The following is a 10,499-nucleotide window of genomic DNA, read 5'->3' on the forward strand; positions in this document are numbered from 1 at the left end:
ATGTATTTTTCCCTGCTTGACTATGGACTATATAGGAAGGTTATAAATAACATTTACTTTCTGTATGTCTTGCCAACATTTAACACAATGCTCAAGATGCACATATCCTACTAAGTGCTCAATTAATGCATATTTGATTAAATTAGCTACCAAATTATTGATGACCACCAGCTCTCCACTTAAAACATTCAATGGGACACAAGAGAGATGATCATCTCAACTGGAGGAGCAGATCATAGGGAGAGAATTTTTAGAATTACCCAGGAATCGTATAAACAAATGTTAATTTCATAGTAGTAAGTGTGAGAGATACTTGAGATAGTAGATAACACCATGTCCCTAACTGAAGTGTTAATGTAGCTGTATTACTGTAGTTTATATAAAGGAAGAAAAGTCACAACTTTTCCCTGAGCATATCAGCATGATTTTCTGTGATAGTCATTATCAGATTAAGGTCTAACTCATCCAATAGTTGTCCAAAAAATATTTGTGTATTTAATGAAATATCATTTGTCACTTTTGAATTTTTTGGTGTGATGAAACTGTTTATCTCCCCAACTAAATTATAATCTTATTGAAAGTAAAACCTTGGAGATATAATTGCGATTTCTTTGAGTCTTCGGTAACAATGCCCCATATTTTTTGCAGAGAGAACGCTCAGTAAATGTTTGTTGACTGTTATGTACCGTATTTCCACATTATATGCCAAGGCACAAAACCAGTTATCTCACTGCTATTTAAGAGTGTCAAAGTGGTAGTCTGCCTTCTTGCTAATTCCCAAACCTGAAAGAGAGCTTACATATCACCTGGTGACACCTTCACTTTCCCGGCAAGGAAGCAGTCTAGAGAAGATAAGTGTCTTGCTAAAGTGGTACCAGGGCAGGAACTAGACTCTGGGCTTCCCAACTTGGGGTCCCATATTTATTCTACTGTATGATGCTGAGGGTGTGGCTACAGAAGGATAAGAAAAGAAATAGAGGGGCGCCTGGGTGACTCAGTTGGTTAAGCGACTGCCTTTGGCTCAGGTCATGATCCTGGAGTCCCGGGATCGAGTCCCGCATCGGGTTCCCTGCTTAGCAAGGAGTCTGCTTCTCCGTCTGACTCTCCCCCCTCTTGTGCTCTCTCTCTTTCATTCTCTCTCTCTCAAATAAATAAATCTTAAAAAAAAAGAAATAGAAATTAGATATGATTTACTTAAGTTACAGATTATTTAATGAGATTCTTGAGCATTGAAAAGTATTTTTATTTTATCATTTTCATCAGTGAAAGCACAGTGACAGTTCCAAGGTTAATGCTAAATTAATTTGCCTCATAAAGACTCTATTGTATTGAAACAGGGAGGAAATGTACAGAATTAGACTGGTCATATTTCATAGAGACAATGCTTTTGATTTATGATACTGTCCCATTATTTTTCATAAGACATAATTCATCTCAAAGCTTTAATTTACAATTATTTTATCTTTCTACAATAGGAAAAAGGCATTTTTCCCCCAAGACAAATAAATAGCTAGCAGAAAGTGCTTAATTATAAAGATAGCTTTTAACCTTTGATTTACCCTTTTTTCTTGATTTTGACAAATATTAAAAATTAGTGTAAGCCCCAGATCAAGGTATAGAAAGACTGAACAAAGACCCTCAAATAATTTGAATTTTCCCAGATGACCCAGATTGGCCACACAGTTAAAAGACCTTCTCTCCTACTGGAAAGTTGCATGTCTTACAGTGCTAAAGGGTCTCCAAAAGTAATATCCTACAGCTCTTTGGGGAGATCTGTCCTCCCCGTGCCAATCAGGCTGCTAGTACAGGGGATGATTAGCTCCTGCTGCACGTTGGTATTAGCTGAGACTTTCAAAAACCTATCACCCAGACCTGATCCCAGACCAATCCAGTTTGGATTCTGAGTATCTGTAGTCTAGGTATTCTAAATATTTAAAATATTTGAAATGACATGAACCTGATGTGTCGCCAGGGTGCAAAACCACTGGTCTGAATGGGTTCTTCTGCCCAGATGGACCCGCTCTGTCCCAGCCCCACATGGGGAATGACAAGGCTGGTTCTACCAGATCCTGCTTGTGTTTTCCAGTCCCGAGCTGAGGAGTGGGGAAGAGGATGGCAGCTCCAGGTGTGTGCCTGGAGGACAGATTTTGTTTTGTTCCATTTTAGTCTTTCTGCCAAAGGTGAAGAAAAAAAGAGAAACAAAGGCCTCCACTATCTCTGAGAGCAGTTTGTTTTTTTAACCTCGGCTCTATTAGCATTTGGGGCTGGAAACTTTGTTGTGAAGGGCTGCCCTGTGCATGGTAGGATGTTTAGCAGCACCACTGGCCTCCGCCCATTAGATGTCAATACCACTCCCGGCCCTGCATTGTGACAACTAAAAAAATGTCTCCAAATGCCCTCCGGGAGCACGGGGAATTGCCCCTGGTGATGTAGCCTTGACCTACTTAGCAGCAGAAGCTCTGATGGAGAATTTGGTGGTGACTGCGTGGGCATGGCTTTTGTAACTATTGGCAGAGGAAGGCAAGTATGGCTTGTTGGTGAAGACACTGGTGGAGATGGTGATTTTGGTCAAGGCAGCAAAGAAAACCGTGAAGGTGATCATAGTGCCCATGACTGTAGGCCAGCAGTGGGTGGCAAGAGAGACTTCAGCTGGTCACGCTAGGCTCCAGACAAAGGGAGCCAGGAGGTGGGGGAGCAGTTGCAGACTCTTCAAAAAGAGGTAAAGTGTTGGTTGAACTTTGGGGCTGGTGGAGGGAAACATCAAAGGTGTGTAGAAGTGTTGGCAGGGGACTTGAATGCCACCTTTGAAGGACTAGCATGTCACATTTGGGTCGGACACTTGAGAACAGCCAATGAGAAGCAGCTGTTCTTAATAAGGCAGGCTTCCCAGATGGTAAGTCAATGGAATGAAAAGAAGAGAAAACTTGGCTTTGAAATCTTCTCAAGATTTATTTGACACTATAATTAATGTTTCATTAGTCAGAGGTATTGAAGTAGGACCTGAAAAGTTATACTACATTTCCTTCTACTCTCATAAATTCAGTCAGATTTACCTACTCGCTCTCCCTCCTCTGATAAAAGAGGAAAGGGAGGTTACAGAGGACAAAAGGGAGCAACATCCAAAGCCTGCAATTAGTCCTGACTCCATAACTTAAGTCATGTAGTTCTACCGTTTAAGCTCAGAAAGGAACATCATCTCATCATTGCTTTTCTAGGATATTCTCATACAAAAGATCCCTCCTTACGTCTACACTGACAAAGGCAGTTGTAGCTTTTGGTAAAACAATGGATAACACTCTCTCTATATTTTATGTATGTTGTTATATATATCATATGTATGTGTTATATATATACACTATATATGTGTTTTATATATGTACGGTAAATTCTTGAAACAAACAGAAAATAATTCAGAAACATTTTCCAGAGTCAGTTCACATAATTCATCAGGTTTTTCTGGGTTTAGGGAGCATATGACTTTCTTTTTATAGAGAATCATAAATTTTAAAGCAGAAAGTGATGTTAGAGGTTACAGTTCATCAAATATCAATCTTAATAAAAACTATGGACTATGAAAATGTTGTATGGACTGATTCTAACTTTGAAAATGCATTTGGCTAAATGCTAGGAATGTTTAATAGTGTCTAAGCTTCGAAGTAAAAGAAAAAAAATATATATATGTATGTATGTATTTGCAATTTCCCCTTCGGACTTAGAAACTGCCATTTTACCACCACTTATTCAATAGTTTAGGAAATGTACTGTTAATTCAGCATCTTCAAGTGTTTCAGTGGAAATAAACTACTTGCCACTTGGAAAAATTGTTGAAATGTGTTTGGAGAACACTACACCAAGGTTTAGCTGGTCGCGGTCCAGGTTCCATATCACGTTGCAAACAGGCTGCTTTTAGACCAGCTCAGCTTGTGCTTACATTTTTTTTTTTTTTTAAGGTCATGGAAGCTGAAGGTTGAAAAGCAAACAGGAAAAAAAACACATTTTCTTCAGCTCAGAGATAAGCAGGAAACCCAAAGAACATGTTCGTAACAATAAGACCTCAGTAATAATACTGAATAGAAAGTCAACCAAGTAGATCTGACAGAAGTCCAGGCAGACATCCAAGAGGTTCTTGTGCTGAGCTGCTGAGTCATTCCGCGGGCCTCTCTGCCTCATCTGTACATTGGGGACATGAGCAATGAAGCTTGTATCTATGAAAGTATGATCTCATTGGTATATTTTGAAAAAAAAATGTTTACAAACGCATAGATCATTTCTGAAAGACACATCCTCTCGAGAGATAGGGACAGAGTTAATGCACAGTCCCATGTTCTGAATGATGCATTGAAAGATGTGGTATGGTATTATCAGGATCACCTCCAAATTAATTCCAAGTTCATGACATTTATTATCTATACTACTGCACGTGACCCCATGCACCTGACTTCACCTATCTTCGGATAGTCCTCGTTCTGTCACTGGCTTGCTGTGGGATTTAGGGGAAGTTACTTACCCTCTCTGAGCATGGCTTTCCTTGTCTGTCAAATGGAGAGGGAGAAAGAAGTAGGTTAATCTCTGGGGCCTCCAGCTCTCCCATTTCAAGATGAGCTGGCTGGCGTGTGCTGATGGCCTGCTCCACTCACTCTCTTATAAGAGGCTCTATCCTGCCAGAAGCAAGAACTCACCGGAATTTTCCATATAGTTGGGAGAAAGGAGAGGCTGCGAGCTGGTGTGTGTGGGGAGGTGTATCCAGGTGATAGAGAAGAGGGGCAGGAGGACTTGGGAAAGACTGAATGCTGAAGCTTGAATGCTCAAGCTCCCATGCTGTAGAGAAAGCCTTGACATGCAACCCTCTTCCTGATTTGCCCTCTTTTTTTCTAGGCTCATTTACAGCCATTTTCCTAGTAAAACCTCATGCTTCTCCTACAAATAGTGGCCACCTTCTGAAGAGTGGTGTTATTCCTAATCCTATGCCTTTGTGCCTGAATGCCGTCTACCTGGAGTGCGCTTTCCCTTTATCCCGGTGGATGCCAACTCACCCTTGAAAACTCCGCTCTGTATCAGCTGCTCTTCGAAGCCTTCTCTGAGCCTTTTTCTCTCTGAGCCCTTCCGCTCCCACATCCCTGCACACACCTGCAATCTAGCCCTGAGCAGACTATACTGTAATATCTTGTTTAGGCTTTTGTCTTCCCCACTAAAATCTGAGACCTCCAGGGTGGAGCCTTGTCCCGGGATTTCTCTCTCCTCTGCAGCTAGCCCGACACTTCTAAATAGTGCTTCCCGGAGTTCTAGTTAACAGGTATTCCTCAAATGAGAATCGACAACCAAGAGTTTGAGGAAAACCGCCTGCTGACAACACAGGAGCTCAAGGAAGTCTTCAGCAAAAACCTGTCCCATCTGGTTGAAGTAGATCCTTATGACACTTGCGCAAGGGCCAAACTGGGGACACGCCCAGGGTGACCTGGGAGGACAGAGAAGGGGCTAACTCAGGTTCAAGGGGCTCTGGAAGCCTTTCTGGAGGAAGTGATCTCCATCATTCACAATAGGATAGCCACCAATTTAACCTCCAGGAGGCAAACTTTCGGGTATCCTAACACTTCCAGAGACTGAACTTCAGGACTGGATGTGGCCGTTGGACGAGTTTTATGATGCAAAGAAAGTCCAGGCTTTGGGATATCCTCTTCTCATAGCCATTCCCGTGGGCACACGCCACGTTGAACTGGCCTGCCCCAGGCCGAATCACATCCCGCACCTCTACTCACTCAACACCTTCCATCTGTTATCCTATCGTGGGTGATATTTTCCTGTGCATTTCCGAGAGCCCTCCCGTCACAGTCCTTAGGCTTCCTGAGGGCAGGCGCTGGTCATTTAGCCTGCTTTCCCGTAGACTCTGAAAGTCCCACGCACATACCGGGCACCCAGCACACGCTTATTGAAGGCAGTAAGCACAGCGTAATTCAATAGTGTGTGTTTGCCTGGAGGCAGCAAAGACACGGGTGTGAGAACACAGAGCCCGAGCCTCGGAACGGGGAGGCCTAGGAGGCCTTTTCGGCAGGTGCTGAGGCTGAGGGGCACAGACGATTTGTCTTCTGCTTCTACCTGGAAGCCAGTGAATCCGTGAGTTCCTATTTAACTCGCAGACCTGAGGACGGGAAGAAGGGGCAGAGGGGCATCCCTGACTCGGATATCTAGCACATTTCCCTGAGAAGGCCACTTGTTTTGAAAGCATCGGGCTAAACCTGTGGGTTTGCCCAGAGGAAGCGGCACGTGGGGGTTTCGGACAGGCCCTCTGCTCAGTGCATGGACTGGAATCCTGGCCTCATCCCTTGTTGCCCCTGTGATACTGGGCAAATTCCTTGACCTCACGGTGCCTCTGTTTTCTCACCTATGAGATGGGGGTGATAATCACAGTACCCACCTCCTGGGGTTCCTCCAAGGACAAAGTGAGTTACAACCTATGTGGTATTGAGAGGAGCGCCTGGTGGGTAGCCAGCGCTATGCAGGGGTTTGCAAAATCAATCCGTCTAGATTAGATTCTACGTCGGGGCAGATCCAGGCTGAGACGATGAATAACGCTCAGATGGCGCGGATTACCAGTGGTGCTGTCACCTACGCCTCGAAATAGTAATAAAAGCTCGCACTTCGATTGTCTGATTCCACCCCACTGTCTACGAAGCGGTGTTCTTTTCATGTCTTATAGAGAAAACAGGCCCAGAGGTAAGCAGGCTCAGGGCCATCCAGCCCCGCATCAGGTGATGGAACCAGGCTTCTGGCTCTGAAGCCCAAACCTTCTCATCAAGTGACATTCTCTCCTGGGGCATGTTTGGGCTCGAGGCAATCCAGGACTTCCCATGACTTGTGGCTTGGGAAGCGGCTCACAAACCTCCCACATCGCACAATTCATGTCGTATCTCACCTACACGTTTAGAACGAATTGGTACTTTTATTAGAAAATTTAAACTGGCATGTGACACTTTTTTTTTTTTCTAGCATACTACAATAAAAAGTGAGCCTCTTTCCACCCTCACCTTCTCTATCCCCACCAGTTCCATGCCCTAAAGTCTCGGGCTAACATTTCCAAAACAATCTGTGCTTTTGTAAACATCTCCTTTATCATATGTAGAAATGAGGTCATACCTCATACACAGGCGTCTTCCTTTGGTTATTTAACATTTTATTTTATTTAAAGATTTTATTTATTTATTTGAGAGAGAGAGAGACACATAGTGACAGAGATAGCGAGAGAGAGAGCCCAAGCTGGGAGGAGAGGGAGAAGCAGGCTCCGGCTGAGCAGGGAGCCTGACGTGGGGCTCGATCCCAGGGTCCTAGGATCAGGATCTGAGCCGAAGGCAGATGCTTAATGACTGAGCCACCCAGGAGCCCCGGTTATTTAACATTTTAAATCCAAATACTCTTATTTGTGGAATCTTCTTGCACTTGTTGGGATGTTTTTGCTGTCAATCTACTGATGGCTTAGGGTTCCAGCTGGGGACACAGATCCCGCAGTCTCCCTGGGCCTCAGGTCACATCTAAGAAGGGGCCTCCCAATGTTCTTTGTGCACCTCACCCCTCTGCAGATCAGAGCAGGGGCCTGAGCTGGAACTGTGTCTTGTTTTCACACTTGTTGTTTAAATATTATCTGGTGGTAGGTAATGAGAAGTCATTGAACCATGGAGTAAGATCAACAGCTTCCCACAGTGTAAGGACAATTATAGAGTGCCATGGAGGACTGATTGAGAAGTTGTAAACCTGGATACAAGTGACTGGTGGAAACTGCTGGAATGTCCAGGTGAGAGATGCTAAGGGATAAGCAAGAAATTGACAATGGGGAAGGAAAAGTATGAATCAATGAACAACTAATTAAGAGGCAAAATTGGACTTACAGGTGGAGAAAGACAGATGAGTCAAAGATGACTCCCCAGTTTCTGGCTCAGATGGTTAAGCATCTGCCTTTGGCTCAGGTCATGATCCCAGGGTCCAGGGATGGAGTCCCACATCGGGCTCCCTGCTCCTTGGGGAACCTGCTTCTCCCTCTACCCTCACCCTGGTCTCTCATGAATAAATAAATAAAATCTTGAAAAAAAAATAAGACACTGCACGACTATTTGCCATTTGTGATGCCGAGTCCTGTTCTCGTGCCACACTTCCGTCCATCTCTAATTTCCTCCAGTCCCACAGCTTCAGAGAACACCTGTGACATAAACCCCGTGTACTAATGATGACTGCGAGATGTGCCCTAACTCCTGACCTGCCCCCTGCCCCCCCCCCCCCCCCCAGTCTCCAGGTCTGTTGTTCTCCCCTCTCCACTCCCATGATTTTACCCCACGGATTCTAGAGCTGGGCTCGTGACCCATTTAGTATTGGTGCCAGAACACCTAAAGTCAAATTTGGGACCACTCTACTGAAAACGCTTACCTTAGCTTTAGGACTTTAAGGCAGTGGCTTAAATAAACTGTGTTTCCTGGAGACCCAGACGTGACCCCTGGCTTAGCTCTAGAGAAGAGCATGGAGAGGCCTTGTGTATATAACACCCATACCCCTGATTCACTTTCTGTTTCCACTCTTTGTTTTCTCTGTGACCTGTTTCTAAGTTATGCTCTTGCTGAAAGCACCGCTCCTGGGGGAAGCCTCTTCATCCTGTCTTTCCCGGCCATGGGCCCAGAGGAGGTTGAGGACCCAGAAAGGGTACCATGGGGGGGCTGTCCTGTGCACGGCAGGATGTGGAGCAGTACCCCTGGCCTTTGCCCCTAGATGCCAGGAGCATCCCCCTCCCCAGATGTGACAATCAAGAATGCCTCCAGACCTGGCCGATGTCCCCTGATTGAGAACCACCACTCTTGGTTCTTCTGCTCCTGCAAAGCCAGTCTGCAATTACAACGACTCATTTTTCAGCCCAGAAGAGACGGCATCCCTGGGCCAGAGGGAGCCAGGGGGGGACAGCCCTCATCCTGGCTTGGTAACCCTCTCACCTACCAGCCACCTCGGTGTCTTTCCTTCAGGCAGCACTGAACTCTCCAGCTCCGACCTCCAGGTCCTGAGTTGATAATCCCATTACAACTAATCCTGTTTACAGCCACTCTTTGGCAGAACAGCCTTGTCCGGACCTTTCCTTGCCACCCACTGTTCTTGCTGCTCCATTGTTACCCGGGACTGTGGCCTGGCTGTGTATAAGCTTTCACTGATAGGGCTTATCCTGTTTACCGGGGGGGGTTGGGGGGGGGGGTTGGGGCCTCAGCACATACTCCCACCCCCCCCTTCAGTAAATGACTCCCTTTGATCTGTAAGGCAACACAGTGCTTCGCAGAAGCTGGGCTTCCTCTAGCTGATGGTGGGGACATCCTGTCCCAGAAAGCGCCCCGAAATAACTCTTTCTGAATTTCAGAATATTTCCAGGTTTCTCTCTCTCTCCCTCTTTTTTTTCCTCCCCCAGGGTTATCTCTTTATGGCAAGTGAAGAAAGGGGCTGATTTTAGTTTTTGGAGCCCAGGGCAACACAAAGCTGAATGGTTTTCTGCAGGTCACCACCAGACAGGAGAGACGGGTCTGATGACAATGTAAACATTTGGAATTAGGACAACATACAAGATTAGGGCTGGCCAGGTGAGATCCCTTTGTGTTGTTAATTTAAAATTTAAATTATCTAACAAGGTGAAAAAGAGGTCATGGGTGTTGTTAGTCACCTGAATAACAGGGTGGTAGAAGGTAGTTCAATTATGCAGATGAATAATAAGTGGAATTTTACAACTTTCTTAGCTTTTAAGAAGCTGCCAGGTGAAGACAGATTCTCCATCTACACCAGTGGTTCTCAAAGTGGGGTCCCTAAATCCAGCAACATCGCAGGGGAACTTTTAATTTTTTTAATTTTAATTTTTTTTTTTAAAGATTTTATTTATTTATTTGACAGAGACAGAGATAGCGAGAGCAGGAACACAAGCAGCGGGAGTGGGAGAGGGAGAGCAGGCTTCCCGCCGAGGAGGGAACCTGATGTGGGACTCGATCCCAGGACCCTGGGATCATGACCTGAGCCGAAGGCAGACGCTTAACGACTGAGCCACCCAGGCGCCCGCAGGGGAACTTTTTAGAAATGTCAGTTCTCAGGCCCCACCCCCCCGGTGCTGAATTGACTGACAGCTCTGGAGGCGGGGCTAGCAATGCGTGCGCTAACAAGTCCTCCCCGTAATTCCGAAGCATGGCTGAGCTTGAGAACTACCCATCTACCTGAATTACCCTCAAACTGCAGGATGCGCAAGAATGACTCAGGAAACTGACTGAAATGCCAATTCCCAGACCCCATCCCTGATTTCCTTGGTCTAGGGTGGGCCTTGGAAGTGGACCTTGTTAATGAGCGTCCCAGCATGATTTGGAGACAGGGGTCCAAGGTCCACGCTTAAGGAAGCACTGACCTATATACTCAGGAGCAGTAGAAATTTTCCAGAGTGCTCCAGTCCTATTCTGAAGGGACTCCCTTCAGAGCTAAGAATGAGCAGATACCACAATTCATCTGCC

The sequence above is a fragment of the Neomonachus schauinslandi genome, chromosome 7, assembly GCF_002201575.2.
Source record: "Neomonachus schauinslandi chromosome 7, ASM220157v2, whole genome shotgun sequence".
NCBI lineage: Eukaryota > Metazoa > Chordata > Mammalia > Carnivora > Phocidae > Neomonachus > Neomonachus schauinslandi.